The sequence below is a fragment of the Tachypleus tridentatus genome, chromosome 12 (genome assembly GCF_004210375.1).
Source record: "Tachypleus tridentatus isolate NWPU-2018 chromosome 12, ASM421037v1, whole genome shotgun sequence".
NCBI lineage: Eukaryota > Metazoa > Arthropoda > Merostomata > Xiphosura > Limulidae > Tachypleus > Tachypleus tridentatus.
In genome coordinates, this window is record NC_134836.1 from 49,121,001 (window position 1) to 49,143,772 (window position 22,772).

At 32.8% G+C, this 22,772-nt stretch overlaps 1 protein-coding gene and 1 long non-coding RNA gene across 4 annotated transcripts in view; both read left to right on the forward strand.

Moving 5' to 3' along the window:
- Nucleotides 1-22,772, forward strand: part of LOC143233240 (nephrin-like) — a 313,070-nt gene that overhangs the window by 108,996 nt on the left and 181,302 nt on the right. The window lies entirely within an intron of this gene.
- On the forward strand, nucleotides 271-9,730 carry LOC143233236 (uncharacterized). 3 transcript variants are annotated; one of them, XR_013018049.1, is made up of 4 exons: nucleotides 271-414; nucleotides 2,753-2,835; nucleotides 7,782-7,902; nucleotides 8,149-8,279. It is a non-coding gene; the product is annotated as an uncharacterized LOC143233236 (long non-coding RNA). The 3 variants fall into 3 exon arrangements; XR_013018048.1 differs by lacking the exon at nucleotides 8,149-8,279 and adding an exon at nucleotides 9,398-9,730 and having other exon boundaries at nucleotides 272-414; XR_013018050.1 differs by lacking the exon at nucleotides 8,149-8,279 and adding an exon at nucleotides 9,398-9,730 and having other exon boundaries at nucleotides 295-361.

The following is a 22,772-nucleotide window of genomic DNA, read 5'->3' on the forward strand; positions in this document are numbered from 1 at the left end:
AAAGAATTGGTGATGGGTGGTTATGACTTTGCGAGAAATTCAAAAAATAAAACAAACAAATAAACATTATTTATATTGTTATAAATATTATCTGACCTTAGTCTTTTTTGTGATATATTTATAAGTAAGCAATAATTTTTATAATGTTTCTGTTTGGTGTTATAAAATATTTTAAAGACTAATTTATAAAATGTGACTGCTTTGGAAATAATCTCAAATGTTTCCTGTCATCAGATATTTGCTTAATATTTATTTTACTAAATGTGAAACTATTATTGAGATAGATGGCGCTTATATTATTTCTGTTATAATAATAAGCAGCTGCAAGCTGTTTAGTCGATGTTAGTAAACGTGTTGTTGTGTAAGTTATTCATTTCAACGTTTGTTTGAGAAGGGGTTTTTTAGGTTATTGAGGTATGGTAGTAGCTATGTAGGATTTTTGGTATATCGTATGTTGTATTTATTAATTATTGTTTTGAGTAATAATTATGTAAGTTCAAATTTTAGCGTACGATAATTTGACCAACTTGATATAATCCTTTAAACTTGTGTACACGTGTACATTTACGTTAACTAAATATTACGTGAGAAATAGTTTATGTGTGATCGTGAAGAATGAAAGTTATACTTGAAACAGGTTTTCTACTCTATGCGAATTAGGAATATTTTAAATATTATTTGATGCTGCTATGTACTTGAATACTTTAACAGATTACTCAGTGTTAGCAATTAATTGCGTGTAACTAGGTCTGTGTACGTCTGTATTTGTGGTGCTAGTAGTTAATAGAATTGGGGATTTTATTTTTAGACTACAATATAAAAATAACTGTCAAATAGTTTATGATTCGTCATATGCTCAGATATGTAGTTATACTAATAATGCATAATACCACCGTTTCAGTGTTGTCAAAAAGTTGAGATGGGTTTATATATTACGATGGGTTTCAAGATCAGGTTATGTCTAAAAAGTGACTGACTTTCCAGAGTGTCGGAAAGTGTAGCAAACTCAGATTATTTTAAAATGACAGGATGTGTGTTTAATGTTCCTTTTGTCTAAACGGTGTCTAAGAACAAGGATGTTGGAAATATCTCAATCCTTAGAGAAAAAAAAAATTACTTTAAATTAAGCACAAAAATACACAACAGGCTTTCTGTGCTCTGCGCACCACGGGTATCGAAACACTGTTTCCAACGTTGTAAGTCTACAGAAATACCGCTATGCCCCTGGGGTGTCGTAAAAGAAACACTAAATCAATTATGATTTTTTTTTTTATGTACGAGAACCGAAAAGTGTGTGTGTGTGTGTGTGTGTTGTTTTTTTTAGTATAGCAAAGCCACAAAGGGCTATCTGCTCAGCCCACCGAGGGGAATCGAACCCCTGATTTTAGCGTTGTAAGAACCAAAAAGTATTTGGTATATTTTTACCAGGTTCAATGGCATTTGATTAATTATTTTCATGACAATTGGATATCAGTGACTCCAAGCTGTTATACTATAAGTATTTCACTTACAATCACAACATCAATTGGTGCAATAAGAAACACCCAGAAAGCTATTTTGTTCTACAGGTGTGTGCACCCAATGAATGCACCTGCTTCTAAAACAGTATCAGTCCCTCGCAAAATCAAATGGTGCTCTATTTTTGACCTAATACAAATTGATAAAGCCTGTTGATTATTTGTATAGCATGTAGATAAGTCATGGAGTAAGATTATCAAAATCAGCAGCAAGATGTCCAATAGCTCATTGACTGCTGATCGTCCTTATTGTACGATCCGCCTCCGGCAGTTAAATACCAGAGTGATCTGTACTGTGTACGTCTTGCAAACATTTTGCGCGCGCTAAGATCAGTCGCAATCAGTGGGTTAGTAGGAGAGTAGTCCAGATGAATGTAATATAATCATTTTTGTTTATATCCAAAACAGTCACTGAAACAAACAAAATTAAGGTCTTAATGCTTATTTTTGATATCAGACGTTAAAAACTTTACATAATTTACTACCTGCCATTGTTTAATGAGCAACATTTCACCAAAGCAACGTTTTAGAAGATTTTTAAAAAACAAACACTAATACCTGTATTATCACTTAATGCGTTTGTGAATCTTTTTCCTATCAAACTCTTCGGAAGATTTTGGAGATAGCAGAACCAACCTTGGCAGGTGAATTCGATGTGACTTTGTGTGGTGTCAATGTGTTTCATATCCTTATTTATTTGGGGTACCTATGGGGCTAAGACATGTCCAGAATGTCATTTAGAAATTTAGGAATTAAAATTTCAAGGATAATGAATTTATTTTACAACAGAGTTTTCGAAATTGAATTCAATCATACTCGAAGGCCATTGGTATCAATATTGGCATACTAAAGGTAGGCGTCCTTATGGGTTTTGGGAATATAAAGGAGGTTTACTGGCTAATTAGGACCTTTCTTAATCATAAAGAGCATTTGAAGCAAATAATAGACCACTGGTATTTTATAATTTTTATCAAACACCTGTCCTGCACTCATTTCGAAGTTATTATTTATTGTTCAAATGTAGTGTTCCTGGGCTCGTTTGCACGTAATGGATACATAGGATAATCCAATTTCGTTTTTTTTTTCTAAACTAAGCAAAATTATTTAGTAATCTAACCAGTAATTATCCTAAAATGAAGTTGAGAACAACCGTTTTTACAACGTTTGATCTCTTAAATTGTGATAGGTCATTATTTTCACGTTTTGTAAATATTAATTATACTTATTTTGCCCAGGAAGGAATAAAGAAACTACAAAGTCTTGAAATGAAAGTCCATCATCTCATGCTCTCTGTTCTGTGTATTCTAGCAGTAACAAGGTATGGAGGATTCATTGACATTGCTTTCCGTTTTCTTGTGTCATTCTGTAAGTTATTTGAATTTGTTGTTGGGTGTTTCATAATGCAAAGCTATTCATATCATATAGATTGGTTTTAAACAGCCATTAAATAAGTTTTAAAATAATTAATTTTGAAAACGTAATACAGAAAACTTTTATAATTTATAGTTATAAAATTAGAAAAAAAAATTGCCTATGGCATATTAAGACAACCATTATGCATAGCTTTGTGAATGTCTTGATCGCAAATGACTCGTCACAATGTCTTTAAGTTATCAATATCTACAATAAATCTTATACGCTGCTGAAGCCTAACAGTGAATTAAAAGTATAAAACTCTTCAAACTTTGCTTTTGTGACCTGGATAATGAAATTTATAATTTAACCTATTTTCTATGTAAAAAAACGGGCGAATTTGCACATTTTCACTTACATGAGTTTTGACGGTAGTGTTTTCTTATAGCAAATTTGCATTAGGCTAGATTACATCTAGCGTTGCAAATCCGGAGACATACCGCTGTTCTAGCGGGGGTCATATATTTAAAAAAATATTTAAAGCCTCATAGCGCTGCATAAGATCTGAATAAAACATGTGAATCAAGATTTACGTGTGTATATACTAAAGATATACAAAAATGTTTAGAAGTGAGTAGTTTTCGAGATTTACGAATGTAATGTAAATCACTTTAACGTATCACCCTCCAAATAGTCTCAGCATTCGACTTTATTAGACCAAGATCTCTGATCAAGTCATAGAGGTCTCTTTGTTTGGGATAATATGAGTTTTTCTCACCAGCTGCACCTCTGAAACTGTTATCTGGATCTTCAACCTCTACCTCCTTCTTTAATTTCCTGCTCTCTTTTGAGGATGGCTGCTTTCCCTCTGGCGGAGTGAGTACAGGGAGCCCAAGGCAGTGTGGTACTGGGGCAATAGGTGATGGAAGGTCCAGATACTTGATAGCAGATGCATTCTTGCCAGCCCTACGGTTTGGAGGGCCCTCATGCAGAAGCACTAATTGCTTGAGTGGTCAGTAGGTTCACGCCAAATTCTTGGAATAGCGTACTTAATGGCTTTTTTTTTTTCCTCCATGTACCACCATCCTGTATGGGAGTAAAATACAATTTTTATTATGGAGAATAAATTTTTCATCCACAACTAGTGTAAGAGGTTCGTGAAAAATAGTAATATTTTTTTATACTTCTGAAATTAAAATAAATTTAAAATATTTAAATTTTAAAAGGTTTAATTTGTATAATATCAATTTTTTTCTATTCAAACAAACAAACATTTTGCGTATTACCTTCTAGAGATTTATTTGCAGAGCTCGCAGATAAAATGAGGTACCCAGGGTTTGTCTTCACACTCAACAGGCACGTCAAAATATGCCTTGTAGGACTCGAACATTTTAACAAATGCTCTCAGAGTACTTTTTCGCTCTAGTCTTGATAACTTGGCCACATACATAGAAGAATGCGTCTGAAGAATGCTTGTAGCTTCTTGATGTAATCTCTGATAAAATCGCATAGATCTAGGTGTTCGCTTAGAAAGCTAGAACTAAACTGAAATGGTGAGTGGTGAGCCCCTTGAATATCTATTACTATGGAAAATTCTAGAAAATTCTAAATGTGTTTGAAAATTCTCGTAAGTTCAACAACAATCTTGAAAATTCTTATCTTCTTGTAAGCTCGAGAAAATTCTCTATCAGCACTTAATCTGCCTGGTATGTTATGGAAAATGGGTAACACTGAAAATTTCATTACCCAGGTCACAAAAGCAAAGTTTGAAGAGAAAAATAGGTCTTTTATCCATTTACTTTAGGCGTAAGCAATTTGGAAAAAAAAAACATTTTCTGCTCAGGGTGGGTTTTGTCTCGCATAAAAAAATGAATATGGAAACTGTTTTAAAAGCTTATCAGAAGCCGATGGATGAATTTTCCTTTAAAACAAAGGATATATATATTGAGTTTAACGACTAATATAAACACGGATAGCAAGTCATTATGACATAGGTAGAATGGAATATATTGATAAACCAGCAATTCTCCATTTCTATTGTGCCCTGCGTGGCCAGGTGGTAAAGGCAAACGAGCCGTAATCTGAGGGTTGCGGGTACAAATTCCCATCACACCAAACATGCTCGCCCTATCAGCCGTGTTGGATATATAATGTTACGGTCGATTCCAATATTCGTTGGTGAAAGAGTAGCCAAAGAGTAGGTGGTGGGTAGTGAAGACTAGCTGCCTTCCCTCTTTGGTGATAATTCTGATCCGAAAACTGCTAAACCAAACAAGCAAGTCTTTCTGCGGAGATCGGATAACATCGTACAAAGAAAATATTAGTGTAAATTATATTTATGTATGTGTAATTATGGTAAAAATGAATACATGCACGAATACACTCGCACACACACGACTGGAATTGCGAAAGCTGGATTGAAGTATATCACGTGTTTGATTTCCTAGTAAATATTTCACAATGAATAAAGGATGACAAAAACTTAAATAATAGTTTGAAGCAAACATTTGCGATGTGAAATGTTTTTCTCAGAAAAGTACTGAGATCTTATATATGTACCAGTTCCTAATTATGATACACCTCTTTCTCTAAGGTATAATTACATCTTCAAAAATCTCTAAAAATAACAGTTTACATTTTTATAATTAAGTTCTTGGTATCCTTCAAAGGATAATAAAGATACAAAGAATGAAAAATAAAATTAAAGGATAGATGGATTATTCTTTAACTATTAGCAGAGATTTTGCATTTCTACAACCATCAAATATTTCTGACAAGTAATTGCATACAATTAAATTCAATAATTATTAAACAAGCGAAATATTTGTCAAGTAACTGACCTCTTCCTAACTTTTATCTCTAGCTAGTGTTCTCTATGAATTCTGTTCTTCTTTTAATGAAACTTATTGCCAAGTTTAAGCTATTCCTGAACGCTTGTAAGTTTTTCAGTTATTTTAAGAAACTTGAGAGAAGCAGCAAATAAAGAAAAATAACCATCGGCTTGGCACCAGGTAATTAAAAACACTCGACTTGTTATCTGAGGGTCTCGGGTTCGAATCTCCGTTCACCCTTTAAGCCCTAAGGGGCGTTATAAATTAACAGTCAGTCCAAGTATTCGGTGGTAAAAGAGTAGCCAAAGGGTTGGCGTTGGATGGTGATGACAAGCTGCCTTCCCTCTACATAGCACGTCTAAGTGTGTGCGAAATTCAAAAACAAAAAAAGTCACGTTTATTAAATACAACTATAGTCGGGAAACTTGAATGTTAGTAATTTTACTAACATTGAGTTATATATAGAAAATAATTATAGGACTTCCCAAAATTATTTGCACAGATTTTGCTAAGATGCAACTTGAAAATTCATCCAACTACTTTTCTTTAATGGTTAAATGAGTTCTTGAAAACCTTAATGAAAATATTTTAGTTTGTTGCTACAAGTTCACTACTTGCAATTATTTTAGAAAGTGTAACATAAGGTGTAATATAATATTGGTTTAAACATATATTTCTTTCAAAAAATAAGATTTAATTTCAGCGAACATTAAGTAATCTAATTATACACTCATAACCACTTTCGTTTTTCGGACCTAATAGTAGACTAAAACTAACTCTTTCAGAAAAAAAATATCGAGAAAATTAAATGATTTTAAGTGTTTTCCGACCGATAACATTTTTCCAAGTGTTTTAAAGGTGGTTACACGTTGTACATGCGAGTCACTTTCTGTTAATTGTGTCATCTTTACCTGTGGCAGATTACAAACGATTATAAGTTGACTGATGTTGCTTCTGTTTTCAAGAGAGGTAAGTATTCACCCTGTAGCTATATGTTTGAGTTATTAATGATGAAGGTTTTCAACATCATTTAATAAAGTGCAAAATTAAGTAGAAGAAAGTTTTCCTTAAATCTTTTAATATTTTTAAAGAGGTTTTGCTTATTACATTAAGATAAGTGTATGAATTTGACGCATCTTGATATTTAGAAAAATTTGCCAAGTTAGTTTCAATGGTATGTGTGTATTTGAGTCTATATGGGGTTAGTTGGCTCATTAAGGTGAAAGTGGCTAGATGGAGAAAAGAAAGGACTGTTCAAAATAGATTTCAGTCAAATAAGATTGTCACTAATTATCAGAACTTTTGTTCATTTTTGGTAGAATAATTTTAATGGGAATTATATTAACAGTGTTCTAGAAGAAAATAAATATTGTGTAATGGTTGAGTGTGTGTAAGATGTATGGCAATTGGTCTTTTAGGTTGTTTCTCAGAAAATATTTAATTTGTCTAAAGAGGTTAGAATTTCATTGTATACGTCACTCGTTATGTTACGTCTGTAGGATTGTGTCTAGTACTAGACTCTCATTATCTTACGAAAAGCATTGTTTTGTTGTAAATGGTGTGAAGGATTACTAAGATGTTACCTGGGGTAGAATTTGTTATAAAAGAACAGGTTATTGTTTTGTTTTGAAAATTAAAGAGCTAGAAGAAACATAGCTAAGGTACTTAAGATTATTATGAGAACTAGCAATGTTAAAGCACCACATTCTTTCCAACTTAATCGTCAGATTGATAAGACAACAAAACATAAATTCAACACTTTGCAGGTTAGAGTCGTCTTTATCTAAGACAGTTATTTTTCTTGCAAGATAATTGGTTCTTGAAATGGGTTCTCTTCAGACGCAGTGGAAACAGTAAATTTAAGAGAATTTAAAGAAAGGCTTGATAAATGTTTGAATGATATAATCTGGCTTTGAGTGTGTATTTATGTGTGTGTGTATCTAGGCCTACAGATAGTTTAGTAGATAAACATCCTCGTTGACCAACCAACGTCACTGTCGTCCTTAAATGTTACACTATAGCGGTATAATAATAATTTTACACATGTATTAGAAACCTTTGTTTCTTTGTAATCACTTAGCTGGTCAGCTGAATGTAAACGACTAAACTGTGCAGTAGTTCGATGTGCATACGTTGACCCATCGTCTTGTCCAAGTGGAAAAACTTTTACGCCTCCAAACCGTTGTTGTCCAATTTGTAAGGTGCGTTTTCAGCTCTAAGTTAAGATAACATATTTTTATTAATTTGACGCATAAAGATAGAATAAAAATGTGGCTCCTTTACTTGCTAAGCTCAGATATTTGATTTTAAACAAGCTGTTACATAACACTTAAATAATAAACTAATTAATTTTAGTGAACTGAACTTATAATTTTCCAATATTATGTTTACTTTGTAAGTAAGACACCTTAAATGGTGTTTAATATACTTTGGTATTTAATTTGTAGAAGAATGTCAACAAATGATAATGAAGTTTTAAGAAGACAGCATCTTGAAAAAGTGGAGAATAATTAGTTATGTTATAAAGTATTTATAAAATGTGATCACTGAAGGAAATAAACAAAAGTAAAAAAGCTCAGTATAATGATTTATGTGATATTTATTTATCTGGTTCACCTACAACTGTATTCAATACATTTGTATATTCTGCCTGAGAACAAAATATATCATTATGTGCAAAGCTACACAATGTTTTTTATTTGTGCGATGTCCACTTTGGGAATCGAAAGTCGATTTTTATTGTTATAGACCCACAATTTTGTCGTTAAATCATCAAAGAGCTAAAGCAAAAAATTAGTCGAATTTAAAGTCGATCAAATGATTGTCCACAAATACATAAGATTCAGTCTTCAATATAAATAGGCAGTTTTTACTAAAATAACTTTACAGCATTTAGACATTTGATTGCTTTGCGAAAAACAATTTAGAACTTTGTAATATAACATTGTCCTCTAGTGTGGCATGGGTAAGTTTGTAAATATTCAGGGATCGACTTTCTGTAGTGGACAGAACGAAGATAGTCTGACGTGGAGCATTGCTCTAAGCTGTAAAACAAATTATATGCTAATCTTGTCATTCACTTTAATATTGAAACTGACGGTAGAGGAAGGAAAACATTATGAAAATCTAAAATACCATGTTCTGTTGAAGTAGTGGAACAAAAACAAATTCATTAATTGGGGGGAATTCCGTGTTTGGTTTGCGATCTTTCTTCAATCAGCTAAACTCAGCCAATTATTTTTCAATCGGATCGATAACAGGTGATTGACCTGACTATTTCATATCATCAGTTCTCTTATTTCTAAGGTATTTTTTAACGACTTCACAATTGTAGAGAAACATGTTTAATCATTTTGCAGACTAATGGTAATAAGATGAAAGAATCTACAACAGATGAAGATCACGTTTTATGAGAATACGTAACTAAATCATGAAACGTTTATGTATTTATGAAAGCTACAGATTTGAGATCATATATGAGCAGATCTCGCCGAGTACGGTCTAAAATACAGTTTTACGTATTTTTCTATTATTTAATAAAAGATATAATAAATTAACAACATTTTCGATATAAGCTCACTTTTTGTTCTCCTTCTATTTATGTATTATTATAACAATTGCAATATTTTACCAGAAAAATAACGTTACTAAAAATGTATAGGTTGTGTTTTCAAAGTGTTTTATTTTTATTTTCAGGAAAGATGGCGTGGATAGACCTTTTGAATTTTCAAAAACACATTGGTTTGTTCACAAAGTATGTAAAACTTATAAAAAGATTCAAAATATAAAATGAAAGTAAACAAGAATTATGAATTTCAAAATAGTTTAGATTCTTTAATTGTACCGAATCCTTTCTGACCTACATTAATTAAAAAATACTAACATTATGCTCCCTACTAGCACAGCGACATGTGTCTGGAGACACATACAACTAGATACCAGGTTTCGATACCATGGTGGGTAGAGCACTGATATCCTATTATGTATCTTTGTACTTAATTGCAAATAAACATACATAATTACACTGGATGCTGTTGTTTACATTCGTCTGTTTAAAGTTCAAATAACGTTCCACATCACAAGCTTCCGCGCCTCTTTTAATTTCAATGAATGATTCATCTAAAGACTCAAACATTTTAAGTTTAATATTCTAAATTATATCAACATTTCTTTGAACAAAAGTCATAAATTGTAAATTATACTTTGAATGTAACTTCCTATTATGTACGTTTTATCTCTTTCTTCAGAATAAAGGTTAATTGGACGAAACATTTGTATTTATCAATGATTAATGAGTATGTACATTGAAGACAACTGAAGTGTGCAATGTTCGTGTTATATACAAAACGAAATTTATAGATTTTTTAAAGAAATGTAGAGTTTTATTGCAACAAACAAAACAATTATTTTTGTTTTTGACAGACCTTTCAATTTTACTACGAATGAAGTTAACATTTTATTATTTAATATTTTACTTATTTTATTCATGTCAAAGGTATAGTACAACCTGACTGCGAGACCTTTAATATCCAATTGATAATGTGGAAGAAATACTAATGTATTGGTTTTATTTCATATATTGTACTCTTATATCTCTGTTAAAACATCTTAGCAGTATATTCTCTTTACAAAATCCATCCAAGAGAAGAACAAGAATTTGGAGACTTTATCAACAAAAGCAAAATGTTCTTGGAGAATCACACTAACAATGAAATTTTCCAAAAGCTTATTTATTTTATTATCTCTTGTGCACAGAAACAAGAAAAAGATCTTCAATAGTCACGACACTTGTAACTATTTCAGGTAGGATTATAGTAAAATAATCTCAGACCTGTCATTTAAATAATAAACCGAGAGAGTTTGACATCGTTAGTCCAAAACTGAAATTAGTTCTTGAATCAATCATAAGATGACAGAGGTATAAAAAAAATTGTCCATGAAAAAACTTAAACACACACACTCACGCAAGTACAAAACTCGGAGCCATTCTATGAGCCACGGATAAAACGAAAACACCACTTATGATTTATGTACAAAACGTTCTCTAGTATGTAACTATCCTTTGTAAATAATCTGTCTTTCTTATGAAACCTACCGCAAATTTTCTTGTTGCTCTGATTCTAATAAATTAAATGATTCAAATGTTTGTTACAAAACTCGCAATAATTTAGAATTTATCTGTAGTCTGAGATGGTTTACAGTCAAACTTACTGTGAATCTGACATTAAATTTTAAAAAATAAAATCTTACAGATTACTCGTATTTAACAAAAAATTACTCCAATTAAAAATCTTTGGGTTACTAAAAATTATGATGTAGTGTGTATAAATTTTAATTCTAACGTATTTAATAATTTCATGAAAAGAAAAATTACTCTATGAACTGAAAATTCAAACTGCATTATTTTGGAACGTATAAATGAAGTAGTTTATTGAGTTCTCTTCAAAGAAAATATTTATCTTAACAACGTTTATTAAATATTTAAAGTAAGTTTCACCAAAAAAAAACAAAAAAAAAAAAAAAACAGTTCAATTGGGCACCACTTTTTAATACGCCAGCAGTATTTTTCAAGCCCCCCGCTAGTACAGCGGTATGTCTCCGGATTTACAACGCTAAAATCAGGGGTTCGATATACCTCGGTGGGCGGAGCAGATAACCCTTTGTGGCTTTGATATACGAAACACACACACACACACAGTATTTTTCAAACATTAAATGAATTATACAGAGGTCCATATGTAATCGTCAGTTTTAAAATTCTTATGAACAAGGAACCCGTGCAAGTTTTTTCATTATTTAAAATATTAAGTTAACTTCAATATAAACGCAGGTAACCTTTCAGGCCTACTTGAATATAGTTTTAAATATATTGTATTTATAATGGCGTATGTCAATAGACATATAATTTAAAGTGATTTAGCAACGGTCTCCTTTCTACAAGCAACATTCTTTCCACTATCAACACTATTTTTCCTGATACATAATTACACCATAACATATGTTAAAAATACTATATATATTTTACTTGTATTAGAAAACATAGATCATAGATGATGTTCATACTTCATAAATTACCTGACTTTGAGAAAGCGCTATGCAAACCAACGAGGGGTAAAATCCTGCTTATGTTTTGCTTTTAAAAACGTAGATGAAACCAAGACGATTCTCAAGATACTTCTTACAGAAAGTACATTATACTGAAACGTTTATGGTGCTCCACATATTGCCACAGTCCATGTCGCTTCATCGGGTAATAATCTGCCTCAAAACGGTAAATTTTGATTCCAGTCGAACAGAGTGACTATTTGTAAAAAGTTTCACAATCAGGATGTTTTGTATACAGCACGATACTCTTATCTGATATTTTGAATAATTCGTCCTAAGTACGAGGCCCACAGGCCTGCAACTATCTTTTTTATAGTATGATACACAAACACGTCTGCAGATTACACATTATTATCGTTGAATATCGTGCCAACATGTATACTGTACAACTACAAAGCTTTAAGTTTTTTTAATCTTTTTTTGTGTGACCTCAGTAAACAAATTCTTATTTTGTGGCGAAGAATGCAATATTTTAACTTATTTTAGCATAATACTTATTTATAGTTTTAACAGCAAGTATTGTTTAGCGACTAATATATACTGCTTTTAGACCTGTAAGTAGCTAAACAAGACGGCCCGGCATGGCCAGGTGGGCTAAGGTGTTCGACTCGTAATCCGAGGATCGCGAGTTCGAAACTCGGCTGCACCAAACATGTTCGCTCTTTCAGCCGTGGGGGCGTTATAATGTGACGCTCAATCCCACTATTATAAACAACTCTTAGAAAGATACTCGCTAGATTACACAGTTTATGAATTCGCTTGTTATATATAATACTCTTATAGAGCTGATTTTTTGAAAGGAACTATTTCATGAAGCTAACAGTACTACATTTTTAACCTAACGTATAAAGTAACAGTATGTCATCGTTCTTACCAAGTTACATCTCGTACAAAAGTGTGTCTTGTTTAGCTTCTTTGTTTGTTTGTTTTTTGAATTTCGCACAAAGCAACTCGTGGGCTATCTTTGCTAGCCGTCCCTAATTTAGCAGTGTAAGACTAGAGGGAAGGCAGCAAGTCATCACCACCCACCGTCAACTCTTGGGCTACTCTTTTACCAACGAATAAATGACCGTCACATTATAACGCCCCCACGGCTGAGAGGGGAAGCATGTTTGGTGCGAAGGGGATTCGAGCCTGTGACTCTCGGATTACGAGTATACTATCAGACACACCAATATGTATTAAAGAGTTATTGTAAATACGTCATTTAATAAGCTAACTATAATCGCTTTTTTATATAATAAAAGTTACTTAAACTGTTTACTATAACATGAAACCATAATGCCAATTAATGAATAAGATTAATTAACGTTAAAGTAAATATGATAATATTCATGTTCCATTATATTCTGCACTAGTATGATAATCTTTAAATGTTAATTTTCGACAAACATTGCATTCAGATGTTTCCTGGCAGGGCTTGGTAGTTAGGCCTCGTAATTTGGGGATCAGAGTTAGGCACAAAAAGTGTTTCCTAATTCACCTGTATGAGTTAAGTTCTGCTATTTGTCTTTCTTGGAAAAAATAGCTTATCAATTGGCGGTTATCGCAGCAGGCCAATTGTTTTCCCTTTTGTCAGCTCTTATAAACAAAAAAGATGGGCAGTTTTAGTGAGTTTATTACAAAAAAAAACCTATTATTCAATTGTGAATTCAAATGATATAGTAATACTGCATACAATTTGTTTAAGGAGTGTTTATGTTTTAATAAACGCTTTTAGTTAAACATACATTTACTTTAAGTCGCCACCAGGTGGGAAAATGCCATAATATTCTGCATGTGTAGATAAACAAATTTTGGTTTTCATGCATTGAATGCCATTAATTCATTACTGCGAGAAATCTATGAAAGGCTTCAATAACATAAAATTAATAAAAATAGAAACACCAAGTATGACTATTGAAGATACACTGTAGTATCAACTAATAATTCTATGATCTGTTGTAGGAAGGTCATGTCTCACCAGTTGACCTTCATTGTTCAAGTTATAGATAAGGATACTTGTTTCTGCCTCCCTTCCAGGAATGGACGTGTTTATGCTTATTTATAAAAGTTCAGTCAGCAGCGAAAGGTCTGGTGTTAATTCACTCGCATCATAACACAAAAAAGTGTGCTAACAATTCGTTAAAACTACTAATTTTTTATTTCAAAACTATTGTTTTTTCTGATCAAAAGTTTACTTCGTAGAATGATTTACCACATTGTAGAATAATTATAAATTTTGTACTAAAAAAAATCTCAAGAAACGTCTATTCTGAAAAGAATTTCTTAAGCAAATACGAGATCACAAAATGAAGTTTTGTGCAGTCATATTTTTCTTGGCATTCTCTATGTCGTTGACCATGTATACACATATATAATAATAATAATAATATACATGTGAATGTTACGATCTAGTTACAAAGAGTAACATGTAACTATACTTTACAATTTGTATTTCTCAAAATGCTGAATTTGATCTAATATTTTATTTTCTACTTTCAGATCGCGTGGTGGGGTAAATAAATTATTCTGAATTTTTAAGAGCACACTGGTTTCATAACGAAGTTTTTATTCCTGGTGAGTTGATTCACAATACAGAATGAAAGTGAATGAAGAAATAAATTTTCAAATAGTTCACATTTCTTGACATGTATCGAATTCGATTTGACTTTAATTAAAAAGAAATGCAGAAATAAATATACTGAATGATTCTATATATTTGTCGTTATTATTTGAAAATCAAATAACTTTCCACGCAGCAAACTTACATGTCCTCTTTCAATATTCATGAACATTTTTTTCTGAAACGTTCGTTTTTTCATTAACTTGAATTTGTAGATTACATCAATTCGTCTTTAAACTAAAATTATGTATAATGAACTGTATTTTGAACGTCACTTTCTTTCAGGTACATTTTAACTTTCTCACATTTGTTATTACAATCGTTAAAGAATGTAAATTGAAGATGATGAGTAAATTATGCAATGTCCATGTTAAAAATGAAACGAAATAATGTACAGTTTTAGAAAGGTTACTTACATACCTTTGAATTCAAATAATATTATACACACATATATATATGGAAAGGTGCTTTATGACCTGAGAGTTTGAAGGGATTTTAATTAAACGTATAAATAAAACGATTTAAGGAAAGGATTTAACAATGGACACGCCCTGTTCAGGGACGTCTTATATGTTTATAATTATGGACAGACTTCACTGATAAAAAAAGTTTTAGTAATAAAACTAAAGTATTATATTATTTGTCGAATAACACGTAATATGTCCTCCCCCAACCAGGCTTGTCTCAATAATACAATTGTTTGTTGTAGAAGTGTAAATATAATCTTTGTATTTTCTAACGACTTATAGTTTACATTCAAAATAGATTTATTGTTTAAACATATGCAGGAATAATAATCATCAGGTAACTTTTTTCACTTTATGAGCCCATAATAACTGTGTTGTTTTTACCTCAAAATTGTGAGTCATTCAAATGCCATATACATTCCATAAAACACAAATTTATTTTATAATTTTGGCATCCGTTACAGGTTGTTGTGTGATGTTCGCCACATTTGCAGCATTTAGGTTCATGATACTATTCTTACGTTGTGAAATGTGATGATTCTCCTTATACCCTACACATAGTGAGCTTTGCTGCCTGATAAGCTATCGAGATGTGCCCGAATTTTGACAGTGCTAATATTGGGTTACCACTATGAATGATGTCTTAGTTTGTGTGTACCACATACTGATACCATTATTAATTAATTTTGTTAATGCCTTGTGCATTATCATTTTCTACTTTTACTTCGTTGGTGAAGATTTTGCAACGTTTGGTATAATTCTCTCTACTTTGGTAAAATTGATTTCTTGTTATGTCAGTGTCTCCTTTATGTTGTCTGTGTCTAGGTGGTAGTGCACGTTTATTGTGACCTTGATTCTGGGGAGTTTATTGTTATATGACCTTTTCAAATGCATCCGAAGGCCATTATTTTAATAATCTGTTGAGGTCAGAAGGTTCCTAAACTTGGAAACAACGTCGCCCATTAGGAAAAACAACGACACTACTACAAACACTGTAGCTTAATAAACAAACACTACGTCATAGCAGTCAAAAATACAAAAACACGTGAAAAACCAGAAGTAGAAATTTTCACAACAACAAGAGAAAGCCAGATGAAACAGTACAACAAATAAAGAGAAAATCGAAAACACTCTTGTGGAAGCTCAAACAAGCACACAGTTACGACAAAAAGTGTTCGTACACCTGCGTCCCGAGTTGTTTTTTCCTCATAATTATCACGAGTGGGCTAATAGAAGTATAATATATAATAAATATTATACTAATACACATTTACATAAATGTTTTTGTAAATTAAAAGACAAAAAAAATGTTTATAAACAAATAACCAAAAATAGGAGGAGGAGAAAGTGTTCGTACATTTTAGAACGTATGAAAAAACTGATATTCCCGTAAAAAATTTATTTAGTTTGGCGAATAAATTACATTATACCATTCCAGAACTAAACACTGGGTTCATAATTATTGGAATTTAGCCAGCAAAAAATGTACTTCTGCAATTTAGTGCCGTCTCCGTCATTATCTGCTGGTGAACAGGAAACAGCTGTCCAGTGATTTAAAAAATCGAATTATTGTAAAATACAACTCTCGCGTATCTCTTCCCGGTATTGCTACACAACTTAATGTGCCAAAATATACTGTTCAAAGCATAGTTGCCAAGTTTAAGCTTACAGCATCAACTGCTAACCTTCCTCGTTCCGGACGCCCCACCAAAATTTCAGAGAGAACAAAGAGGTAGGTTCTCAGAGAAGTTAGTAGGAACCCTCGTTCAACAGAAACTGGTAAGGGAAACTGGGGTTGAAGCAAGCACCTCTACAGTTACTAACATGTTACGCTCTTCTGGGTTCAAAGCATGCCGTCCTCGTAGAACTCCATATTTAAAGCCTGTTCATTTAGAAGCACGATTGAGGTATGAAAGAAAACATGTAGATAAACCCTTTACCTATTGGAAGAGTATTATTTGTCAGACGAGACTAAAATCGAGATTTTCGGCCACAATAATGTTCGCAATATTTTCTGTAAGAAGAGAGAACGAAATCTTCCAAAGAACACCGTCCCTACAGTTAAACACGGAGGTGGCTCGATTATGCTATGGGGTTTCTTCAGCTCTTCTGGTGTAGGCAGCCTTCATCGCGTCAACGTAATCATGAAAAAAGAAGAGTACGTTTATATATTAGGCACTTATATCAAGAATGATGCTTGGAACTTGCAGTTGGGCGTCGTTGGATCTTCCAGCACGACTATGACCCTAAGCACACATCGAAATATGTAGAATCTTGGTTTCAGAGGAACCATATAAGCGTTCTGGAGCAGCCATCGCAGTCACCCGATCTCAACCAAATTGAAAACGTTTGGCAAGATTTGAAGACCAGGGTTCATCAACGTCATCCGAAAAAAACTTGCAAGAGTTGGAGGCCCTCTCTAAAGAAGAATGATAGAAAATACCAGTCGAGTACTGTCAAACGATCATGGAGGGATATGAGGAGAGATTGCGCCAAGTAATTCACCTGAAAGGCTACACAACTGACCATTAAAGTAGACGCACGAACACTTTCTGAGCATCTTATGTTTGGTTATTTGTTTATAAACAGTTTATTTTTCGTTCAATTTACATGAAACTTTATTTATATGTGTGTATCATATTCATAATAAACTGTACTTTCATTATCCTAATCGTGATACTTTTAGTGTTATGAGGAAAAACTTCTCACGACGCAGGGGTTACGAACACTTTCTGTCGTAACTGTAATTACAGAATTCATGACAGAACACTCAAAAGTAAATAAAACAAACAACAGTACAGAAATACTTCAACTAATAATAAAGTTACAAACGGGTCTGGCTCTCATCATTTTATTGATACATTCACGGTGACACACGTCAATATCCAGCGTGATATTGCTTCCAAGAATGGCTCTCGTGTCGCTTTGTATTTGTATTTAAAATAAAAGAGTACACAATGATTAGAAAAGGTGGAACAAATAATAATGACCTCAACAGAAGCATACTGATGTTATAATAATCTGAACTGATCGTACAGGGAGTACAGAAACTTACTCAAATGAATGTATTATTATAGATGTGCAAACAGAAAATTAAATTAATGTTACAGTAGCAGGAATTCGCTGCTCACCAAATTAAAAAACTAAACACCAACTTTTTAAATTTTATAAGTAATAAAGTGTCCCCATTCCATTCACAGCAGCGACAAATGTACAACCATTATTAAATAATATTGACGAATACTTCCAAAATATTACATAAAATAAACGTACTAATATATCAATTATTAATATTCACAAGACAAACTAAACATGAAAAGATTCTCCAAAATTGCACATACACGGAACATATTCCAAAACACAACTTCACAAAAATTCTAAGTATAGTTTTTGATACGAAGCTAACGTGGGTGAAACATACAAATAATATACTAACAAAAATTTTGAAACACAAATTATTCAAGAAGTCCAACTGGTAAAAACCAAAGAACTTCACCCGATATTTCAATAAATATCTACGAAACATATATAAAAACAATCCTAGAATAAGCAGGTCCAGCATGGTTAAACATAGCACCTAAAACATTAATGAAATACAACTAATACAAAACTCAATAATTTCTAGAGCATATAAAGTCCCTCGCAGTACACCGCCAAATTTTATAAATAATTATGCAATCCATAGCCAATAAACTGTTTCATAATTCCTAAATTACGTTCAGAAAAACTGTCAAAGAAAAAACAACAAACGATCTACAATGTGATCTTGATCGCTACTACATACATGATTGATGTAGAACTCATATATTTTATTAATATTTATTTTAGAAAGAGATATCTAATAAAGACACCTATTACAAGACAATAAAACCCACACAATATTTGGGCCAATATGATAACATTTAAAAACAGATTTTTGTACGTAAAATGTTTTCAATTAATAAAGAAATACGTTGACTGCATATACCGAACTGTTTATTTAATTGAAAGACATTTCAAAACCAAACATTAAAAACGTTAAACGCAAACACAAGAATGCTGATGAGGATACTTACATGGATATTTGCCCTGAAAGAGGTCAAAGCTGGTTAATTAGGCCAAAATCCCGCCAATGAGAAGAACACACGTTTGTTATAGTGTAACCATTAAAACTATTCATTTGTAATAAAGATCGTCACGAAAAGTGCAGCCACAAAGTGAATAATAAAGATTCAATTTTTTTAGCCTGCAACAAGCGACTCTAGAAAGTGAACCAACAGACTGGAAATATCATTTATAATATTTTCATGAGCTTTAAATTTCCATTTTGACTCTGATAAAGCTGATGAATACTGTAGATAAAAAAAGAAACAAGTTAAATCAAGATGTAAATATTATATTATTCAAACTTACAACAAGAAGCTCATAAGAATAAACAAAAATTACTGAAAATAGTATCTACCTTATTTTCTCAAAATACAAATTTCTTCTGTTACTCCATTTCCACATAAAATATAATTTTTGTCCCTTATTTCCTCGGCCCGGCATGACCAGGTGGTTAAATAATTCTACTCGTAATCTGAGGGTCGAGGGTTCGAATCGCCCTCACATTACACATGCTCGTCATATTAGCCGTGGGGACGTTATAATGCTACTATTCGTTGATAAAAGAGTAGCCCAAACGTTGGTGGGAGCTGGTGATGACTAGGTGCCTTCCCTCTTGTCTTACATTGCCAAATTAGGGACTGTTATGCAACTACTATAGATAAAATGTAAACTTATTCTTAAAGGACAGCTTTAAGGCAAGGATTATATTACCAAAATTTAATGATCGACTTTAATCAGTGTCGCATGTTACAAACGGTGAGCAGTAACAAAACAATCTCACTCATCTCTTCTAAGGTAATAAAACACAGTTTAATCCATTACGAAAACAGCCATTTACATTCTTGTCTCCTTAGGTCTACATGACACTTGTGTTCTTAAACAGCTGTGCATAAGTGTTTGCTAGAATAGGACGACATCAATATTGTATGTAAATTAGACAACAGAAAACACTTAATGCAAATCCCAATTATGAACAACATTTACAACAGTTATCTTAAAACCAACTATCCAGGAATAGCAAACCTATGTTAAATAGTGCTATATTCATTTTTAATAAATGATAAATACATACTCACTTTGTTAGGAAAAATCTACCATGCCAAACTTCCATGGTTAAAAACTTGCTAAAACATATTCGCAAAAATCAATATTAAGACAGCAAACCCGAGTAACGATGAACAATAGCGACTCAAGTAACTATAAGCAACCTAAAAATCGAAAACCTTTCACGTTGCCGTTTCTAATTTGTTTGTTTGTTTCTTTTGGAATTTCGCACAAAGCTACTCGAGTGCTATCTGTGCTAGCCGTCCCTAATTTAGCAGTGTAAGACTAGAGAGAAGGCAGCTAGTAATCACCAACCACCGCCAACTCTTGGGCTACTCTTTTACCAACGAAAAGTGGGATTTACCGACACAACGTAACACCCCCACAGGTGGGAGGGCGAGCATGTTTGGCGCGACTCGGGCGCGAACCCGCGACCCTCAGATTACGAAGCGCACGCCTTAACGCGCTAGGTCATGCCAGGCACCGTTTCTAATCAATGTATTGTAAAATGCACGAGCCGCAATTTTTAACTAACGCGCACGCAAAACATTGGATTTTTTTTAAAGGCAGATATGAAGGAAGGGCTTGGAAAATGTTACAGCAAGAAAACTTAAGGAGGTCGAATTAAGCTTAAAAAACTCAGATTCTTTACACTATTCCTTTGAGATTCCACACTGCAATAGATATTATCCAAATAAACTTATACAGGAGTCATAATAAAATATATTCCCTCAACCCTCGGATTACGAGTCGCACGCCTTACGCGCTTGGCAATGCCATGCCTATTAGTGTGAGACTGGTGGGAAGGCAGCTAGTCATCACCATCCACCGCCAACTCTTGGACTACACTTTTACCAATGAATAATGGGATTGACCGACACATTATTTGTCCCTCACTGCTGAAAGGAAGAGCATCTTTGGTGCAACCGGGATTCGAACGCTGTAACACGCTGGACCATGCCGTGCCTGCAGTAAATACACAACTGTGACTTGTGAAATTATGAAATTGTTAAAAATGATGTGAAACATTAGTAAATTTATTTTGTCTACAACAGCGAAACCACTTATTGCGCTTCTTAACAATGTGTGGGTGATCTTAACTACCGGCAAGGAAAGTTTTAACTATTGTTTCAAAAATACGTCTGCTATCTGAAGTGGTTTTTGGTCATATGTTCTGTTGGTGTTTTAAGCACATTTGTATGAGATTCCTATCAGTTAACCACTATCGTTACAAAAAGACTGAAAAAGAGACACCAGTGGCACATGAAAATAATATTAATGGATTGTATAAACCTTGTATAATAAATTACCACTTTTTATTCATTTATGTTTTCCCAGTCATGATGTGCGACGACATGAAACACACATTCAAAAGACAAAAATAAACAATATTTTCAGACAAATTAATAATAATTTAAACAATGTATAAATATAACTAATTTCTGTTTTAATATAGAAGGTGATTATGAAGATAAAAGGTCGTATTTCATTTTTTATTATCTTACCAACAGTATCGTACAAGAGGGTGAAATTGTACAAGTTAAACTCAAAGTATCATGCGTATCATACCACATGGTTCCTCATATATCACATATTACCATCAGAGGTGCCAATGTTGTCTTTTTCGCACATTTATCACAGGTATTAATGAAACTATGTAAGAAAGTGAACTAATGAAATGTTATTACATCAAAAGATGGATTTTTTTGCGGAAGTAACTAGTATTCCAGATGAGATGAGTTTTGTTCTATAACATCCTTTGTAACCCGGATATAGTGCACTTGACATTAAAGTAGTAAATTTAGAAGAGTTAGTGTGAGTTTACAAACACTAGTATATAGTGGCACTTCTGGAGGAAACATCTGAAAATGTAGCATTTCCATGCGCATGATATTCTTAGCATCATTGTGCAATTTTACTTTTTGTGCCACATCACAGTTGAGAGATACAACAGGCTATCTGTGCAAACTTTCTTTATATTGAACTCGAATATCGTGAGGATTTTAATTCCAAAAGTTTTCTTCTTTTTTTTTGTAAAAACGAAAGATCTTAAACTTTAGCTCCAACTCACTCTTCTCACAAGTTCTCACAGAGTAACGTCATCACACCTCACTCTTTGGATTTGTTTGGTTTGTTTAGAATTTTGCGCAAAGCAACTCCAGGGCTATCTGCGCTAGCCGTCACCACACACCGCCAAATCTGGGGCTCCTTTTTTACCAACGAATAGCGGGATTGATCTTTACATATAACGCTCACACGGCTGAAAGGACGAGCATATCTGGTGTGAAGGGTATTTGAACTCGCGACCCCCACATTACGAGTCAAGCGCCCTAACCATTTGACCATATCGAGTTTATTATTTTTAATCCCAAAAAGGATGAGATTTATGATAATTCAAAAAAGTTTGAACATATCCCAACTTATTCTACTTGGTTTAATGTTTTCGAAAAGTAGATCAAATGTACTTATAATGTGACGGCCAATCCCACTATTCGTTGGGAAAAGAACAGCGAAAGAATTGGTGATGGGTGGTTATGACTTTGCGAGAAATTCAAAAAATAAAACAAACAAATAAACATTATTTATATTGTTATAAATATTATCTGACCTTAGTCTTTTTTGTGATATATTTATAAGTAAGCAATAATTTTTATAATGTTTCTGTTTGGTGTTATAAAATATTTTAAAGACTAATTTATAAAATGTGACTGCTTTGGAAATAATCTCAAATGTTTCCTGTCATCAGATATTTGCTTAATATTTA